At 42.8% G+C, this 19,217-nt stretch overlaps 1 protein-coding gene across 1 annotated transcript in view; it reads left to right on the top strand.

Moving 5' to 3' along the window:
• Positions 1–19,217, top strand: part of LOC107999016 (receptor-type guanylate cyclase Gyc76C) — a 65,581-nt gene that overhangs the window by 34,313 nt on the left and 12,051 nt on the right. The gene's annotated exons all lie outside the window — the stretch shown is intronic.

Genomic DNA, 19,217 nt, shown 5'->3' with positions numbered 1-19,217 from the left:
ATTCGTCTCTGAATTACCTCCGTCACGCGTAGACAACAATTCCCCCACGTTTCCATGAAAACATTCCGTGAAATACCTGAAAATAACCGACGATCTCGAGAACGTCTCGGAATTGCATCCTCGTGTCGATCTTCCCCCTCCCCAAGGATCAAGGATGCCACGATTCGCTTGTTCCAAAGGCGTGAGAACATGGAGGGGGAGGGAAGCGAGCGAGTTTCCGAGTTGTCGAAGAGGTGACGCGGGGGAGGACGCGGATGCTCGTCGACAAATTGAACACCCGCGGCGTGACAATATAATTACGGGCTGCTTCCGCGCGCGGATGCCTTCGTTTCGAGGCTTTTTCGCCCGCAAGGAACACGCGATACCCTAGCTTCGATCGGTTGAAAAATTCCCGCCACCCTTTCTTCCCTTTCGGGCGAAACGGGGAACGCGATTAAAATTAAGAGTGGGAAGGAAATCAGCTTAAATGTGGAATTTCACGTAATTTGCGAATCTTTGAATTTGCAGGAAGATCCGGGGGATTGTTCTTTTATCTTGCAAAGAATCGTAAAAATTAGAAAGCTTTGAGGATAGCGGTCGATGGTATTTGGCTCGAAAGCGAGAGTAGGAAATAATTAGAATAATTCGTAAATTATTACACGAGGATGTCGAAGTGTATTCAAAAGAGGATATGTTGAACAAATATGAACTTGTAATAATATAATAGGAATCTGAATTAACGTGCAATTATTATATCGGATTAAATTTAAGAATTTTACTCTCGGGTTTTCGAACGAGCCCTTCGTAGCAAGTCGAGCGAGCGACTTGAGAATACTCCTTGGATCAAGCCTTGAACTGTGGCTGTGATCGAGCTATCTTGGGTCGAACGTTTTTTATCACGAGGCCGAGATATCTTAAATCGTAGATTAACCTAGGTCCGAGCCTCGTCGCTCGAACAGGATCTAGAAACGCATCGATCACGAACCGAATCGAACCGGTTATGTACCGGGATCAGGGTGGATGCATTCGATTATCCCGAAGGATAAGATTCTACTTGGAATTCATCGTATTCTCGTTTACAGTTTTCGACGATCCCACATAAATCACCTCTAGATCCAGATCCAGATATTCCAAATCTTTAATCTCGTTCACGGTGACGAGTGGTTGATGGTTCGATACTTTGAGATTAACGCTTTGGAAGGTGAAAGATTCAATTAGGAATATTGTATCGCAGAAACTTTTCTTTCTTTTCTTTTTTTTGATATCCAGTAGTAAAATAGATACTTTTGTGAAGAATGTGCGTGAAGAAAATGAGTAGATGTGCCGCGTAAGTTTTAATTCGAGTATAATTTAATGCAAAATACGTCACGTTGATCTAAAAATAGCGTTAGGCTCATACATATTCCGATCGTTGAATGTCAAGATATCTATTGTCGTTCGTTTAAGGGTTAAAACTGAAACGTTTCACGAAATGCATGTTTCATGAAACTCTTGATTAACTCTTTCTATTTTCGTCCCACTCCTTTATTCATTGAACGAACTCAACTTATCTCGATGACACGAATCTAACTGCATTAACAACATTGTTGACAACAGTGTCTATCTGGCCGGCGATGTATCGCTGTATGCACAGCGTATTGGATGATATTCGTGTATTTCTTTCGGTTTTTTTCCTTTCGATTCGAGTTGGCGTCGATCAAAGTATCCGTAGCAGGATAGGCGAGGATTGCGCAATCCAATCGTAGACAAATCTCTCTCAGAAATATATTCTGTGCCGCGGAACTCGCGATGTCGGATATCAAAACGGACAAAGCGATTCGTTTCGTAATTTATTTGTATATATAGAAATATTTAAATATATGTGTGTGTGTGTGTATATATAGATAATTCATCGGGCAAAAAGTAATGTTTTTTAATAACTCCACGAGACCCACAAGTACTCATCAGATAAGGATGGTTCTTCCACGATAAACAATTACAAATTATATTAAATACAGATTTATTTAAAAAGAAGAAGGTAGAAATTAATAAAGATAATTCCTCGATATTTTTATTCCCCCGGATAAAAATCAAAATTGTAATTATAATCGAATAAATTCCTCATTATAAATTCTTCAATTGTGAATGAAATATTTTTAGTCGATCTCAAAGCGAGGAAAAAGGAAAATCGTGAAATCATCGCCGTCGCGGTGGCGCCACGACGCTGCTCGTTTATACTTTCTCAGTTTCCGAGTTAAACTAAAAACCCGGTATCGTTATTTATGAAAGATACGACGAGGAAGCGAGCGATTGGGAACGATTCGTCGGCTTGTGTACCGATTTAATAAAAACACATGTCACGGATCCGCTTCTATTTTTAACCGGTTGATCATTTAACCCGTCTGCTTGTACGCCTCGTTAATCGTCTCGAATCATCCTCGGACCATCGCTCGTTTCCGTGGAATTCGCCGGTTGGAAAGTGGCACGACTGCCCGTTTCTTCGTGGCTGTCCCACCTTCCCTCGGCTAATATTCCCGATCGAAACACGTTCGCCGTTGCAAAAGCGAAAAAAAAAGAACATTTTTTCTTTTCTCTTTCTTTTGCCTCCCTATCCAAAAGTTGGGGTAAAAAATCGCGCCAGATCTCGCCAAACTCTCTCCTCTTTCGATTTGATAATAATAATTCGATCAGAAACGATTTCACGAATGCATTGTTTCAAGGCTCGGGACGATAACAGCGTGTACAGGTATTCTCGCGATTCGATTTAAAATAACTCTCTCACTAAATGCAGAATAAGATAGCAATGAAAGCAATCGTATCGTAGACAGACTTCGATTCAGAGATATTACACGAAATATGCCGAAGAAGGAAAAGATAGAATAAAAAAAAGTAGCGTGTGTCATCGGTTGAAAAATCAATCGGGATCACGGATAATCGCGATTCCGTTAATAACCACGATCGACGTAGTCGAAGAAAAATGGAACGCGGACGAAGAGGGGAGGGAAGAGAGGAAAAAAGGACAAGGTTTCTCGAATGGAAATCGTAAGGACACGTTCGAGGACTGTCTCGATTCCACGCCGATTCGAGCGTAATGAGAAAGTGGCACGAAGAGATAAAAAGGCCTCCAGACTAATTTATGTTAATCGGAGGTCGTAAGAAAATGAAACGGGGAAGGCGGGTCGAGGAAAAGGGATCGAAAAGGAAGTCGATTCTCCTCGTGCCCGTTTTCGTGGCAAACCTCCTCGGGGCCCTTCTCCAATCCGAGCGTATATGCAAGAAGAATCGCGCCTCTCCCTTTACTTTCACCTAGTTTCACTCGAATCGAATCTGTGGCGAGATCGAACAGCGGCGCGCCTTCCCTCCCTCCTTCTCTCCCTGCCGCCGTCACCATTTCGTTTTTTCCTTCCGCCGGATGTTTACCGGCGCTCGCGTGCACTGTGCTTCCGCCGATTTATTTTCTGCCCGTCGGCCAAGTATCCGCCGCGTCGCGCGGCTATTTCGGGCCGCGACGACCAACGCGAAAAACGCGCCGCTCCCACGCCTCGATTCAAGCCCGTCGGCGGCGGCGACGGTGGCTGGAAACGGGCGCATTTCGATTTTTTCAACGCGGTTGAAACAGGCTTCCTGGGCCGCTTTTTTTGCTCAGCAGATGAGGGGAGGCGGAAAAGTGTGCAGGGATGCAGTTCGAATTATTTTTATCACGTGTAGTAGGATAGTAGGAGGAGTTCAATTTCGTGAGATACGTTTTGTAAATTCGCATAAATAGTTAAAAACTAAGATAAAGATCGACCTCTCGTTGAAATTTCTCGGGTCTTGCTAATGGGAGCGGAAATAAAAACGCGACTTGCGTGTAATACGAGCGATTTATTAGAAACAGGAGATCATCGGTTAGTTAAGTTGCAGGTATCGGCAAGTGGGATGACGTCAAAAACATTCTTTCAGCCTATGAATAACTGATTTTTTTAATATCTCGATACTTAAAAGAAACGGTATAACATTAGTACAACTTATTAAAGGAAATTATTATAAAAAATAAACAATTATAAAAAATAAATAAATAAATCTTACATAAAGACCGTTTGTTAAACTCAACAAATTTGTCGAGGCAAATGAGCGCGGAGGATTGGCGGGGCGATCGATAGAAAGTTTCTTATTTAATCGTTCAGCGTGATTCCAGCTTAATTGAAAATCGGCATTCCTCCCACCCCGATCTCCCCTCCCTGTTAAATACATATATAACGACCGATCGAAACCACATCGTTTGCAAGAGCATTGACCGATTTCGATCAACGACGCTCGCCCGTCACCGATGCCGCCGCCATAAGTGAATTTCAAAGATCATACATTACCGCATAGCTTAGCTTCCCGCCAGCTCGCGGGAACAGAACAGAGAAGAAGAGAACCGATCTAACGCCGGCTAATTCAAGAATCCCCTCAGAGTTGAACTCTGTTCGAGCGTGCATTCCTGCATACAAAGCAGCACGTTGCGCACAATGGAAGAAAATACGAATCGCTGAAACTCCTTCACGTCTATTCGTCGAAAAGGAAAAGCTCGAGACAGAGAGAGAGAGAGAGGAGGGAGAAGGAGAGGTGGACTCGGTTGCGTGGACCACGCTGGTAGGTATCAACGTAGCAGCTACCCGTTTAGGTGAATAGCCGTAGGTGGACCACAGAGAGGCTGAGCACAGCCGCCTATGCTAAGGTTCTCTCGTAACCACCGCGTGTATATGCGAGTATCGCGATCCAGTGAGAACTTTCGATAAGCGAGTCTCTCTTTCTCTCGCTCGATCCTCCACGCACACGCTTGTGTATATATATACATATATATGTATACACGCGGGTCACTGCATCGCGGTTGGTGCAACCACCTGTTGATTGCACCGGCCGCCGAGTCGATGACGTCTCCGCGGATCGGAAAACTGTCCGGCGCAATGTGGGTTCGCCGTGGCACGAAACAACGTGGGTTGTTGTTTCGTCATTTTTTTCTCCTTTTTTATTCACTTTTAATAACACGAATGCGTTATTATAAAAGTGATCGGGTTGAAGCGAACGGGTTGGATTCTTCTTTTTAAAATTTCATCGTGTATTTGTGCTGTTAATAACATTTTCTTTTCCTGTTCTTTTGAATAATACTGTTTCTTCTCGAACGAATCATTTCATCATCTCAGTGAGCTTTTTTTATTTTAATGCGGGGTATCGTCACGTGCTGAAGATATGTATATATATATATATATATCGATTCGAAACCAGAATCGTATCGAGTTATCGCGAGGCCGGTGGGGAATCCGCGAGCAAGATTGGCCGCAATTTTCCTCGATATTCCTCGAGGATGCGCGTAAACTTCGAATTACCCTTTGAGACCTTGCGTAACTCGATTCGAAGCGTACTCGCATCGAGGAGAGAACTCTGTGAAACCCGAGAGGCCGTAGTTGGTGACAATGTTGCTACAGGCGATCGAGAAACCGCCGTGAAGTCCATTACCGCGCGTGAAACCGCATCGATCTCGTCTCTAACCAATCCCTCCGTACGTATCCTCCTCCGTTCTCGCTTTCGACTCACCTCCACGCGAAATCTCCAATTCAAATCGCGCGTTCACCGTGATGATAAAGTGTCGTGCGAAGCCAGCAGCGTAAACAGCGTGAATTACAGATATAAATTCCAAAGGTTTCTCGAGGTGAGGTGAGGAAGAAGGCAACGATTTTTTCACTTTGGAAATAATCGATTCGGAGATATTCAGGGATAGGATAAAGAAAATTATATAGTTTCCAAGTTTCAAAATGTTCGAACAACAATCTATACAGCTTCGCCCGTTCATTTGCTGAAACGAGAACTTTGGCCGAGTAGATGTAATTTTAATTTTATCTCTGAAATAAATCAATATATCGGAATGTGACGGTAAGCGAATACGTTTCCCATGTTTATTTTTCCTTTCAAAAATTACAAGTTTCAAAAATACAGTAAAAAAGTTGGTTTACGCGAAGCCTCCTATAAAAATTGAAATAATCCCGCTCTTCCTTTCACCCCCTTCGATGCGACGAACAAGATTCTCCTCTGTGAAAAATGAATTAAATCATTGGAGAACCACCAAGTGTTGTATATCCTCGCTCGAGAAAATATAATTACACGAATAAAATCCTACCTAAAAATGGGGAGAACCTGAGAAATTATGATCAGATCGTAACGAGGAATCCGCGGCGGGTGTAACGCCGCGAAAGGAGCAATATTATTCCATCGATGCCGCATTTGCATGAAAACTGCCGATTCCCCTGACCTTCGCGGTCTATTTATAGCCGAGCCTGTTGATGCCCCACGCACTCGAACGGACGCTTACCTGGTCCGGCTCTCTCTCGTGTCCTGCCTTCGCGGACTGACACGAGTCTAAGGTGGCTACTTCGAACGGGTGGTGATCGGTTTTCGAACGACACTTGGTGTACATCCCCCAATTGCGATATCGTTCGTGAAAATTTTGCATCAGAACCGTGAACGGATCGCTGCAAACGATGGTTTTAATTTGACGAACTACGTGCAACGTTGCAATGATTTAACGCGTACGTAACTGACTTGGAAGTCGAAACGAAGCCTTTGTTTTCCATTGGCCAATTTAATTATTTTGCGAGACAGAGAGAATTCTGAATTACGACGATGATGGTTTTAAAGTTTGGATATGTATTGCGACCATTTAACGTGTATTCCTATGTACGTGTGTTATTGTAATTTGTAAATCGTTTGTTGAAACAAACTCTTTGTTTCTACAAATTTAAAATTTAGTAGGTTTTGCATTGGAGAGAATACCGAACAGATTATGACGACGGTGGTTTTAATTTTATGTAACTAACTTGGAAGTCGCTCGTTAAAACCAAGTCTTTGTTTCCCATCGAGGAATTTAAAATTTTGCATCGAGAGAATTCCGAATTATGGCTTTAATTTTAAAGTTTTGGACACGTATTGCGATGATTTATTTGCGTGGAAAATTAATAACGCGTGTTATTAACTTGCGCTCGTATTTATTTACAGGTGCATATAATATCGACAAATCTAGTGATACGCTTTGAGAAGACGAAATTACGGATTTTCTGAATAGTTTCGCTCGGTATGTTGTTTTCAAGTTTGACGGATATGCAGATATTTCTGTATACGTCAGCTTTATTGGATACTTTGTTAGAAAAGCAATATTAATATTGGCGAGCAACGTAAAGCAACGATATAAAACTTTGGCGCCGGTCCAATAACGGAATAATATTGTGACGTTAAATACATCGAATGATCCATGTATCCCAAGTCCCGTGTTAAATTAATTGGAAGAGTAGTCCAGGAATCTGTCATCGTAAACGAGAGATGATTTCAAACCGTATTTTATACTTCGTTTCAAAACATTTCCCTTTTTTAAATCCGATCTAATAAAAAACTTATTATTATGAGCAACTGCAGAAGAACTTGATAAATTTTTCTTAATTTTTTTGTTCTTTTTTTCTTTCTTCATCCAATAGCCGAAAGACGGTAGTCACAAACTTAATTGATTTCAAAATTTCCATCTCAATTACAGATAACCGTGATTCAATTATGAATTAAAACCACTGTCTCGAAAAAGAACTCAGAAAATCCGACTTCAAATCGTCAAGTTTCATTCAAGTTTTTTTCCTAACATCATTCGCTGGATTAATTATCAAATTATTTTCACGAATACTTTCCTCCTTCGATCTATTTATACACGCGTTCCCAAACGCGCAAATTCGATTTTGGCCATGCAGTCTGAACGACCCGATCCATCCGAATGAATCGTCCCGAGCCTTGGAGATCCTCCCCTCTTGCCGCGTGGGCGTGAAATAGCATTGCGATACTTTCATCTTGCGCAACAACGACGTAATAATAGCGCTTCTGCGGTAAGCTATCGGGCCCTGCAATAGCGAACGATGCACTTCTTTGCCGGTGTTGTTGCATGCATTATTTATCGAATCGCGCCACGAGTCGCGCACTCATCGGTAAAAACTTGATCGATCCGCCCTCCCTCCTGGACGAAGGAAGGGAGAGGAAAAGTGGACGCAGAAGTAGGAAATAAGAAGCTAATAGAAACGTCGTGACACGGTGGCGATACGCGTGCACCAATCGTGTCCCAACCTCGCGCGGAGCAACGATTATGCTAGGCCGATTACACCGCCGTTTCCTCGTCTCCGCCGACACCGACCCACATCATGTATATCTCTCCGTTTCGAAGTGACGTTACGTGATTTCCACGATGAAGTAATCGCCGGCCTATCTTTAGCCAACGCGCCAATCCGACCGACGATGATCGACGATTTCTCGTCGCGAGATCGCCGCCGGCCTCTCTCTAGGCCGTGTGCATGTAACCAGCTCGCATGTAATATTTTTTTTCCTTAGCTGCGTGCATGCTCCTTCCTTGGATACGCGTTCCTCTGGAATTCGGTGAAGTGAATTCAGAAATATCGAAACAATGTATGTACGCGGTATATAAAAGGCTGGATAAGTGCTGCTACTGCTACGACACGAAAATCGGAACCCGGTCATTTATGGAGTAGAGTGAAATCGAAATTCAGTCCCTGTATGGCTTGATCGTTCCCTTTGTATCTTGCTGATCGTAAAAAAAGGAAAGAGAAAGAAAGAAAGGGGGGAAAAGCAGGGAGAGAAAATGTGTCGAAAGTTAAACTAAATTAACCATACATAACTGCGTTACGAGCGAAGCCTCTTTATTTCCTCTTTATAATACGTGGAAATAATTAATAAAACATTTTTCGTCGTGAATCATTGCACGCGCGTCCGACACAGCTTTACCACAAATTTCCTCTCGAACACTCTCCTCCTCGTCTTTCGCCTGCTATCATTCCCCACGATCGTCGTAGCTGGCAAAATGAAATAAGGTTCGAGTTTCGCGCTCCTTGCAGATATAACGACGCTCTCGAACCGCTGCAAGCTTATAACGGATAAATACCGCAATATCGCTTGGATAAAACGGAGCGAAAATGGTGGCAAGCGGCCCTCCCCCCCCCCCCCCTCCTCTCGATCGTGCCTCGCTTCATTTTCACTCGGAATCGTGTCCGATTCCCCCTCCCCCTCGTGGTCGTGCGTGTGCAGAAGGCGGATTAAATACGCGCTATCTTTAGCAAGGGAATAAACGCGGACGAGCAGAGCGTGAGAATACCGGTTCCGGTTGAAACGATACGATTTGTTTGCTACATTATCGCCGAGTTAAATATATCGCGATAGCGTGAGGAATTTACGAGGCAACCGGACGCGCCACTGGCCGAACGAGAGCCGATCGGCCCGCGAGAATATAAACTCGCTCTCTTGATATTACGTAAAATTAACCTGGTGGTTGGCGTACCGTGGCATGCGCTTCTATATATATATATGTATGTATGTATATATATATATGCATTGGTTGTACATTTTTTTTTTTTTATAGAGGAAATATCCGTGCACGCGTCTCTATTAGCCACCCGCGCGGTCACTGAGCGTTACGCAACGCTTAACACGGATGATATAACGTTGAGAAATTCATCGATAATGTTTAATCTATCGCCGATTACACGATGACAACCGGTCAATCGGATATATATGGTTATATGGAAGAAATTGTTGGAGCGTCTTATTTTTCAGCGGTTAATCGTCGATGGGATTGGAATTATTGTGGTGCAATAATTTCTGTGTTATTAGTTGGATTAGGTGGGTATCAAGGCGGATTTCAGTCAATTCGCGATAACGGAAAATGGCGATGTTTGTGAGGGAGATTGATGCTGTTTGAACTTTTATTGCTCTCCGTTATAAAGTGTTAGAAGAAGAGAATTTTTTGTATTGAAAATTTGATAAAGGGAAGAATTGACTAGTGCGGAAATTATAGATAGATTTTAAGCGACAGAAGGAAAGTTTTTGCAACGAGAGTTCAAAAGAAGACAGCCTCTAATTTACGGTGTCAAGTTCACGATACCCTGTCGAGCTTTTAAGAAAGACTAATGGATAAATTCCCTCTTGAAAAGATAGACTCTCCAAGAACAGCTCCCCGACTTAAATATGTCTCACGATATTATTTTAACCACTCCTTTCCACCACCCCAACCAATTCAATTTCTACCGCAAAAATGTCCCACTTTGGTCAAATCTTCTCGATTAATCAATGCCGAATAACCGAATAATCAGCTTCCTTGACCAACAAGCTTAACTTCTTATTGTCGATGTAACGATCTCGCAACGAGGTACTCGCCCGACCAATAACTCCTCCGACGAGAGCGCAGTTTTTCCGATAAATGGGTCAATTGGTTTTTACATAACGCAAGCCACGTAATGGAGGCCCAAAGTCCATGGAGAGATCGAATTGCGTGGAATAATGCCGTGCGTGGATTAAAAAGAGAAGGCGATTTGGAAGAGCGCGGGTGTTGGAGAGGAAACGGGGCTCGATCGGGGAGAACGATCCATTCATCACCGCACAGAAGAAGAGAAACACACAACGTGGACGTTTTTACTGGAGTAGGCTCTATTTTTAGCAGCCGGGGAATAAAAGAATGAATAGAGTGTGAGAATACTGGTTTCGCAGGCACGGCCGGTGGCTGGCTGGCTGGCTTGAGTTGCTCGTTTGCTCCGTCATTGGCGGCTCGTGTCCGCTCTCGAACAGCCGGGAAGAAGGAGCGAGCTGTAGTAACGTAATATCGCGCCAACAGGATTAATTAATATTTACGCAGAAATCCCTTCGCTCACTGAACAAGTGGCTCGCTAAATTATAACAACTCGCTATAAATACAATTGTTGGAGCACGATGAGAATATTTATAAGTAAAGTTATAAAAAGATAAAAAGTACGCGCACAGCATTGTTGGTGTTTTTATCGTGAAGCGGGATTGTAAGATGTAAGAGTTGTTCGTACATTGATGTGGGACACTTTTGAAGGGTCGATTCTATAGAGACGAAGGAAAAAGGAGAAAAAGATACAGAAAAATCGGCTTCTTTAATTAAATTATAAACAAGTTTTGTAGTTTAGATTGGATTAACTCGTGTTTTCTATTATATAGAAAGGGAAAAACGGATTTTCCATCACGCTCTATATACGTACAAACTTTCAAACTTGTAAAAACGAAAAGATTTTTCGCGAGTTAAATTTACCTGCGAACGGTGTTTGAATAGTTTTGTGAGCCGCTTGTAATTGCGCCGTTTCCTTCAACGGACCGTGGCGGAAACTGGTTCGATCTCTAATCTCTATTTCGATCTAAGAAATCTTTTTATAGAGAGACGCTGTTTTGAAATTTGAATTGCTGATCGAGCAGAGCGGGGGTAAGGCGTGGAATTTAATTATCGATTCGCGAAGCGCATTCATCCATCATCGTCGTCTCGTGTTTAATTTCTAACGAATATTATTCTGCGAAACGTGCGATAACTCTGTAATACAATCGATGCCGATTATGGCCTGGGATGTCCTTCCATCGCGACGATAGGTAGGACGATCTCGAATCCCGCCTAAGGGGATTCTAGTTTTCCCCGATTGTGTATCGCGTGATTCACGCGTGCACCAACGATTCGATCGAACGTGACTAACGTGTTTTTTAACCTTGGCTCCAACTTGGCTGTCAGCGTTCAAGGATCGCTGTTTCGAATTAGCCGCCGCCACCACAGAGTGTCGCGAGAACCGATTTGGACCGATTCGTGGTCTAATATTAGCTCTGGAAATAGCGCCCGTCAATTCGTAGTCCAATTTAAAATTAAATCTCCGGGCGAATTGTTTTTCATTCTCAACGACACGCGTGCACACGTACATACGTGTGGACGTAACATTATGCAGAGTTGAGAGAAGTTTCCTGGAAGAATGTGGATTTGATTAAATTGAGCATGCTTGTATTAGCTCGGTCTCGCATAAAGTAAGCAAGATAAATTGTCGCTTACAAGTGTTTTGACAACTGTTTGCGATTATTCAATTAAATATCTCTTAAGAAAAATTAAGGTTGATCGAGTAAATTGCCCGAAAACGTTGCCGAGCTTTTTTTTATCGACATCAATCCAAATCGATCCGATATCGGCGAAATTTTATTTAATATTATCGATATTAATAAATACTGTTACGTAACAAGTTTCTTTTTTTTAACAACGCGGATAAAATCTTCCATAATAAATTTCACTTCAATTATATTATTGTCGTCTTTAAGAAAAAAAAAACTTTCTTTCACTTTTACAAATACGGCGAACATCCACAGAAGATTTGCCTGTAAGCATCGTCCCCCCCTCCCCCCCGATAGCGAGCGACAACAACCAAAAGAAAGAAAAAAGGAAAAAAAGAGAAAGAACGGAAGAATCGCTTAACGACACATTGGAAGCACGTGTCAGCGTGGTGTAAAAGCCGACATTCTCCACCTTTTTTCCGTATTACACGCACAGCCCGGTTGACACCCATAAAAAGGTTAACGTACAGCGAATAAATCGATGGCCGGATAATCGCGTTGGTCGCGCCACGGCGGGCAAAGGGGATGGAAGGCACAAAGTAGCCTTCGCGCACGTATGGAAGGAGCGTGCATTTCGACTCTGGCGGTGGTGGCGCGGCAACAAACCGAGGCGAGCGAAGCGTTGGAGTTTAATGTGGGTGCCGCCTTAAGTAACGACGACGCGGCTGGTTTCAGGCTAAAATACACTCAATTAACCCTTAATTGGCCGGCACCAATTATGGGCCCGGCGTACCGACGCGTATTCATTCGGTCAACAAGAATGTATGGTCGGCCGGCGTTGTTTCTTCCCTCGTTTTACGACTGCGTTCGTTCCCTGCCTCCGCCGCTCAGATAAACGAATTTCTTCGTCGTGTCTCGCCGCCAGCTTATCCGGAGATTCGAGCACGTGATCGCCACGTTTGGCCATCTTGTCGCGTGGAAAGTTCGCGCCTCGAGACTCGTGCTCTATTTATCTAACTTGTTGTAAACTCAAACCGAACACGTGTTCCGTTTCCGTACAGCTTTTCTTTTTTCTTTTTCTTTTTTTTCTTTCTTTTCAACGAGGCTCTCTTCTCTCTGTGCCCTGCTCCGACGTAGGTGACAAGGATGAAGAAAGAAAACCTTCGATGAGAAGTTACGCGTCGAGGCACGTGATCGGAATAGCGTTCCAACTCTTCTAAATTAACCTACGTTGCGCGCAGGAATTAAAATTAAGGTCAAGTTTTACTACCTGTACATCATCTTTCCCGCGATAACGAGATCGTCGAGCTTCCTCTTCCCAGTTCCCTTGCTCCAATAATCGCGTCACTCTTCGTTTTCGTCGATCCTCGTCCATTTCTTCGTTCCTTTCGTTTTTCGAAACGGAGCACGCGATCCACCATCATCGATCCACGGAGAGAAAGAAACAGGGAGAGAGAAAGAAGTAAAAGATCGTAAACGATGGATGGGTACGGATGGAAACCAACTATTTCTTTTCTTTTTTTTTAATAGTAAGAACGAACGATTTTAAGGTATCGTAGCATCTATTTAATCGATCGTGTAAGAGTTGTACAACGAGTGGACGCACGATAGAGATCGTAGTATCCACGGTTTCGTGGTATCTCGAGACGAACTGTTCGAATTACGGATGAGATCCTGGTGAAGTCTGAAGCGGGGAGCATGGAGTTTGTGCACAAGCGGCGCTTTCAAGTGCTAGGATACGCGAAGTGCGTGCGATTTTAACGAGCTGCGACGGCTCCGTCCCAATCGCCTTAATTTGTCGTCGGCTAAGCTCGTTCTATCGTCGCATCAAACGTAAATGCCGCGATGCCAAGTATATAATTTCCAACTTAGAATCGATAATTTGTGGAACAGCGTTCTTTTTTTTTTTTTTAGTTGAATTTGAAACTGTTGCAGAAAACGAAAAAACGTTATCTCCCTTGTCTCTCCCCCTCTTTTTTATTCATTTGCTTCTTTTTCTTTTCTCTGGTTTCTTTCTCTTCGTACATTCTTATTGTTTTAATATCGATATTAATACCGATAGAAGACATTCGACAGGAATTCGATGAAAAGGAGCGGCACAGTGCAATTTATATTGTCGGAAAAGTATTGTATTTTTAAACCGAGCGTGTCGCGCGTTTACGTGATCGTGCAGGAATTCGCTCGGCTTTATTTCTGTTTTATAATTGCTCTGGATCCGATTCAGCTTCGAGCGAGGAAACGTGTTATCTGCCGAGAGACGAGTCTTGAAAAATCTATCTCTTTCCTTCTCTCTGGCTCTCCATTGGTAAAAAAAAAAAAAAAATACATACTTTGCACAAATGTTTCGTTATCTCTCTCAGTGTGCGGCTGGCTTATGGGCTCCTTAAACTCGCGAAGATTTGAACCGGCCGTGGATCCCTATCAGTGTCTGTCAATATTTACCGCTAATCCCGGCGCGAAAACAGCGTAAATCATGTAGTATTACGCCGGTGTGAACGATATTACAGCAATCGTGTTACAACGACTATCCGTTATCAGTCGAGCATATGTCCAAGTGTCTGTGCTTATCGGGTCGACTATATTTAGAATCGGCTATTGCTTTGTCGAGGAACGCGAATCGAATCAAGGAAGGAGCGAGAACGCTCTTCATTCCCGTTGACTTTCGTCATCCGGAGAAAATCATGAAATCGCACGATTCTTTGATCGAGCTCGTTCTTGTCTAACATACCGTACATATCGAGAAAAGGAAAAGAAGAAAAAAGAAAGAAAGAAAGAAAAAAACGAACCGAGAAAATAAAAAGCTGCGCTGTGGAAACGAATGTACGTACTCGCATTAATGTTCCGGATCACATTCCACAGACCAGAACAGATACGAAATCGCGTCGATGAATTCCGCGTGGAAAGTTCAACAGGTTGGACACGCGTCATGCAATATTAATTAACCATTACCATAAAACGAGCGTTAAACTTTGGCTATGCTAGACTGCTAGGATCGAAAACGTTAATTACAAGCCATCGACTTCCAATTTCCTCGATCGCACCACCATGCTCGATTCCCAGCAACCAATCGCCACCAGCAACGCACACCGTTTGCCTGCCCGTTCACTGCAGCCGACCAGATCGGAATTCTTGAATGGCTTGTCAGGTAGAGCCGAAATCCCACGGCGTTACGTAGAGAAACTCGTGTATCCGGCGTCATTCGAGTATAACCAAGGATACCGACTCCGCTATACACCATGGTTCCACTAACTGCCTATGTTTATCGCCAGGCTATATTTAGACCGGGCTATTGCTTTACCAAGCGACAGCCTGAACGAACCAGCTATACAACCGACCGACACCATCAGCGGTCCGGCCAACTTCCCATCTCGGTGTGTATTTCTCTCTCTCGTGCCCCGTATACTACGAGCCTACACCGATCCTCATGCACCATCTTCTCGAGACTTGCGGCCGGAGTTGCATCGTGTCGGCCATCGACACCCACTAGAGAACCCCGATCTGTGAGTCAATCGAACGAATTTCGTTGCGCCATTTTGACGAGATGCTGTTGTTTTTATGCGAGGAGTTTATATTTTTCCGCAGCAGCGTTGTTGATGATGATAGTTCTCGCGTGTAGTAAAAGGTTAAGTATTGAAAAAAGATTGGATAGATTATTAAAACATTACGTAGCAGCGAAATGTAAAACGTAATATCAGGAAAAATGTTTATTCATTTCTAAATCGATGCGATGTCGAAGCCTATTATTAGCGGCATAATTAAGGGAAAAAACTTTCCATAAACAGAAATGAGTTGATGTAAAATTAAGGTTAATTAGTGCGGAGTCGATGAATCCATGACCCTAATCAAAAAAAATACATAGTCGTACTAAAAATTATCCGGCGCTGAAGGGAAGAGGTGTGAAGCGTGAGACGGGTGTCGAGGTCCGTTTGATTTTTCATCGAGCGGCATTAATTTCCATTCGATTGTTCGCCATTCAAGGATACAACGTCGCCCGCGTGCTCGCGCGACCGCGCGAACACACAACTATCGTTATTTGTCCGTCGAAGCTATAAATAGACGCTGTTGATTTATGAATAAATGAAAGCACCGCCCTGTTTCTGTGTGCGCGTTATCCCCACTTTGGCGCGCGCCGCGTCTGCGCTTGCGTCCGCATGATTCGCGCCCGTACGCATGCGCTCGTGCGTAAAGAATCGTGTATCCCTACCGCTAACGCGGCCGCTACACGCGTTCCTCGTGAACAGGGCCGCCGCGATGATTCTTCGGTTTAGAAATGTATTTTTAGAATCGAGTACCGTTTGTTGGACACAATTTGAACACCTTTCTCGAATGATAAATCTCTTGGGTGAATCGAAAGTACCGTGTGTATTTTGGTAATTCTTTCCATCTTCCAGACTCATCTCTCATATTTTTCAACGTGTCGACGCGTTTGTATTTTCGAAAGCGGTGAACTCGGATCGAAAATTTTCCATTTGCGCGTCTCTGGATTACGACTGGAAACAGGAATGCCCTTGGTCTGCCTGCTGGCCTGCCATAAAACCGCTAGTTACAACATTCCGTTTCCAACTCCTCAAATTAGAATGTATAATCAGGCATGAGTTGGTAAATAAGCTCTGTTATGTTTATATAGGAACTCAGTAGTACGCGCGTGGCTAAATATAAACACTCTCGATCTAAATATCATCTTTGATCTTGACTAATAAAATTCGTTCGATCGCTCGTTTCAATGGAATGTGAAGCAAACATTCATATAAGATATCATTTCGTAAGTCGATAAGCGAACGCTGCGAAATCCAACTTCTAGTTGATTCGCTGCGCGAATATAAAACCTTGTGTTTGAAGAAGAAACAAACTTGTCTTAGCAATACGTTAAAGAATATGAATTTCTATGAATTTACGATGTTTACATATTGATCGTAATCCGATAGAATCTAGAAACAAGTATCAACTATGTTGCATATCTCGGCTGCATATTCCGCGGTCTATTTCATAACAAATTAATACGCTGTAAGAAGCTGATGAAACGTCTTACCAACATCTTTATCTTCCCGCTATTCATTATGTTTATCCTCCTTTTAAACATAACTAACGATCGAATATATCGAATGCAATCGATCAAATATATTACAAATAGATTAAGTTTCTTAAAATAGATAAAGAAAATTATTTTATTTTACATAATTGTGCGATTATCTTCTCGATGAAAGATAGAAACAAATAGTTCATTTGATTAATACTATTATTTTACGCTTACTTTGCAATCACTTTTATCAATCTTAACATTTAAGAAATACTAATTCCAACGTAATCGCCTCCATGTTTCAATCACTTTATTATTTTTACAAGAATCTTTACAAGATTCCATTCTTTCAAATGTCAAAATACCTATATATATATATGTATGTATATATGTATATATATATATTTTTTTTTTTACGAATAGTAATCAATTTCCACGAAGTGAATCTTTCGTGTTAAATTTGACTTGATTTCGTGAATAAATATTGAATTTCGATCCCCACTACCAACCATAACGATTGCGTAAGAGCGAGGTAACGACACGTTATTCCGGCCGTCTTGTCCACCTAGTGTCCCTTAATTATTCCTCGACGATCCGTTTAATTGGCGGAAGACGTCGGTGAATGGTGCCGCGCGAATTCCTGTCCCCGTAATAAAACTCGGCAACGATCTGTCAAGAAACGAAAGAAAAAGGGAAGGGAGAGCCATCCTTACCCCTATGTAACGAGCACCCTTATCGAACAAGTTGATCTTCGACCGAGATCATCACGGTGGAATCCAGAATAGCAGCGCGCATTAACGGGATAATTTAGGAAGTTATGCCAATGAAAGGACGGGGAGCGCGTCCAAAGGGGATCTCTCCTCCATGCAGACGGAGAGTATAATCTGAAAGCGGGCAGAAACGTTTAATTGGCGTTAAGGAAACGTCTCGCGGCTTCAAGTTCAATTATCTAATGGTGACCGCGGCATAGCTTCTCACCGAGACCGGCTGCTTTCTAATTCCATGGAAAGAATTTGCTCGTTCATTCTCTTTCTCCTCTTTCCCTTCTCTTTGCCTCTTTTTGATCGTGTTCGAGGTATCGCTGATAGCGATGGGATCAACCACGTTTGAGTGGGCAATTTGTAACTGGTTGAATTTATCGTTATAACGGAAATAGATTCGATCTTCTTCTCTAATTATATTTGATACAAAGAAAGTTGTATTCTTGAATCGTGTATGATGTTAATAATATTTACAGATTGCATTAGAATTAGAACCTGTTCGGGACTTTATTTTTTTTTTTATCAATTATCGATGCAAAAAGATATTATTTTTTTATTCCAATGTTTTTATGAATAAGATATAACGCATTAAAATTTCGAGTTTCAAAAAAGATTTCTTTCGTGAAATACAAATTATATAAATTATTCATCACTTTAACAACGTATTTCAAGGATATCGGGAATATAAAGTTATCTACTATTGATATTCGTAGCTACGATCAAAATTAACGAAGGAGTTACTTAACTGTAAAAGTGATTCCAAATTTTTCCATCGTGTGCCGCACGTTTGGAACTTGATCCCATCACTAGCCATTAACGTGGCGTTTTCACGCGTGGCCGCGTCTAAGTGAAAGAAAATGGTACTTTTCATCGTGATTGGCTCTCTCAAGTCCGCCAAGCTAGAGGCGCGCGTGAGGAAGAGGCAAACAGGCAAACAAGGATTAACGAGCCAGTGGATTATCGATTGATATTCAAGATAAAGAAGGGCCCCGCTACGTTTCGCGAAACCGTGAACTCGGAGAGCAACGAATTTATCTGCAACACGGAGCGTGTCGTTTGGCAAGATCTTGGTGCACGTAAACGGTCTCCCTCGAGAACACTAATAGCCACCATTAACGGGCCAGGACGTGATCCGTTCACACGCTCGCGAATTCCGGGAAGCGATCTTTCCGTTCTGTAACCCGCCTCGTGTCGTATCGGTAAGAAATGGCACTTATTTCTGGCGCAACCTTACCTTACCTCGTTGTCACCTTCCTCGCCACGACGATTCATCGCTTCATCGCACCGAAAAAAAAAAAAAAAGAAGGAAAGAAAGAAAGGAAAAAACTCGACCGTGTTCGCGTTTTGTCCAATCCCGGATGGTGGAGCCTTGTACGGGGCGAGAGGAAATCGGATCGGCATCCGAGCAATTTATAACGCGAGAGGGAAAGTGGTCGAGAAATTTGAGATTTTTTGCAGGCCTCGTGGAATTACCCGTAACCACTTCTTTAGTAATGACTTCTTCGTACGACCTATCTCTCGAAACGATCTTTCTATTTATAAACGCTCGGCTCGCAACAAGATAGCGCTCTTATTGTGCTTGAAAATCGTGTGGGTAATTTCCAGAGAGA

Source organism: Apis cerana, linkage group LG3 (assembly GCF_029169275.1).
Source record: "Apis cerana isolate GH-2021 linkage group LG3, AcerK_1.0, whole genome shotgun sequence".
In the NCBI taxonomy this organism is placed as follows: domain Eukaryota; kingdom Metazoa; phylum Arthropoda; class Insecta; order Hymenoptera; family Apidae; genus Apis; species Apis cerana.
This window is presented reverse-complemented; position numbering and strand designations above follow the sequence as displayed.